The following is a 2,230-nucleotide window of genomic DNA, read 5'->3' on the forward strand; positions in this document are numbered from 1 at the left end:
GCCCCCTGTGGTGCCCATTTCCTCCTCTATCCTGCAGCAACCTTAGAGACCTCAAAGCTACATAACAAATCCAAAATTGGGGTAGATTAAGCTCTGTTACCTATGCTGAGGAAACAGCTATTTTGAAATGCTCCTGCCTAAGCATTTTACAGTATAACAGCCCTGCTCACATTGCGAATCTGGACATTTAGCAAAGGACCTGAATTTAGGATTCCCACTAGTTCCCACCTTGCTTTTCTCAGGGCTTTTTTTTTTTTTTTAATTTTAAGGGGAAGGTACGAATGCAGTCCCCCACTACCAGAAATGATGCAGCTGAGTTTCCCACATTTGGGGAAATCTCAGGGGTCAGCACAGCCAGAGTGCAATGGATAAGCCTCGCCCTGGGAAAACCACCTTCATGATCATGGTATTTCCCCTGCCAGGTAAGTATCTCTCAGGGCATCTTTTAAAATGACCACTCAGAGTTGAGCCTATGAAAAACTAGTGACCACTGTCCCAACTAACTTACAAGGACTAAGCCTTACTACCCTGCTCTCTATCTCCTGCTTGCTCATGATTTGGGACAAAAGATTGCCCTTCCCCGGGCTCACTGAAGCCCATTTTGGGACTTGTAACTAACAAACCTTGTGACTTTATTTCCTTTGTTTGTATTAAAACTTCCTCTAATCAAAAGAGCCCTGATGTTTTTATTTCCCTGAAGTGAGAGCTCAGGTGTGCCAAGGGAACTACCTGCCAACCCAGTGTGGGTGGCTTGTTCCTCCTCATTCCACAGGTCTCATTCAGCAGCTCTGAATTTTCAAGTATACTGAACTCAGAAAGATCCAACCCTGCATTGTCTTTCAGGTGATATGTTATCAGGTTTTAGAAAGACTTGAAAATTACAGTCATTTGGCACCTACTTTCACAACTATCAAAAATGGTCTATTATTTTGATTATACATATTATTGAGGCCCTATTAATCACCAGATAAGGTATTTTAAGATGATGGTTAATTCTAATCTTTTCCAGGAAGTGGGTTGACTCTACTGTATAATCTTAGAGCTGTTGTGTTTTCCCATCCTTACTGTAGGGCTAGACTGTGATTGCTAGAGAATGATTTCCCCAGCAGCTACTCCTGGCCCCAAGTCCCGAAGATAATTTTTTGCTAGTTTGCAAAAGTAGCATTTAGATCACTAGGCTCCTGACCTTTTCTTTCACTAACAGAAGATTTCTCCCACCCCATAAGGAGCAAGAGGTCTAATCTCTGGAAATACTGAATCAGAGAGTCTCTGCACTGGAAGACATGAGGCAAAGTGGAGACGTGCAACTGAAAGAAGGCTGAAGAGTGAATATCTCATTCCTAAATACGAGACTGTTACCCTTCCTTCAACTGGCTCCCAGCAAGCATTCCCAGGCATGAATTTTAAAGAAACTTCTCTGGAAATACTAATCTCTTCAGAGGAAATACCTACCAATATTGGCACATGAAAGTCTCCAGTGCAAAGTGGACTAAATACACGATCACTTCACAGAGAAAGCTTTCTAGCAGTCATGTCCCACTCATGTACACAGAACTTATACTTACATCTTTCACTGTGCTCCTCTTACATAAAAATGAAAATTCAAGGATCAGCAGACATTTTTTAAAAGAAGGCCTGAATACCAAGGAGATCAAAATAAGAGAGCAACAAGAATAATAAGATGCAACAACAAAAATAAACAATAAGATAAAGGAGCTAGTGAAAAGAAGGACTGCAAGGAACAAAAGCAAACTTCAAAGAAACTATAAAGAGATACAGAAGATGTTGCAATAATAAGCAAGAACAGGATGCTACATAAAAGACAAGTCAGAGATCCAGAAAGAGCTCTTGGAAGATTAAAACAGGATAGCAAAAATAAACCATGCAGTGAAAGGGTTGGGAGATGAAGTTGAGGAAATAGCACCAAGAAAGAACAAAGAGAAAAGAGAAGAAAAACAGAAGAGCTGAGGAAATTAGAAGATTAAATTATGAAGTCCAGCATCTGATTCATAAGAGTTTGCAGAAAATGAGCCTCCTAGTTGAGGGAGAATAAATTATTTAAAAAGTGAGAAAATTTTCCATAGTTGAAGAATATAAGTTCCAGATTGAAGTGACAGGGTGTCCCTAACAAGGAATGGAAAATGACAGAACATGAGAAACATCAGTATGAAATTTCAGAAGAAACAGTCACATGCAAAAGAAAAAAATTAAAAATAGTTTCTAAATTGTT

General features: G+C 39.6%; 1 non-coding gene across 1 annotated transcript; it reads right to left on the reverse strand.

Moving 5' to 3' along the window:
- Window positions 1-266: 266 nt before the first annotated feature.
- LOC118970743 (U1 spliceosomal RNA) lies at window positions 267-430 on the reverse strand. The gene has a single exon (XR_005058831.1). It is a non-coding gene; the product is annotated as a U1 spliceosomal RNA (small nuclear RNA).
- Between the last annotated feature and the right edge of the window lie 1,800 nt (window positions 431-2,230).

Source organism: Manis javanica, chromosome 1 (assembly GCF_040802235.1).
Source record: "Manis javanica isolate MJ-LG chromosome 1, MJ_LKY, whole genome shotgun sequence".
NCBI classification, from domain to species: Eukaryota; Metazoa; Chordata; class Mammalia; order Pholidota; family Manidae; genus Manis; species Manis javanica.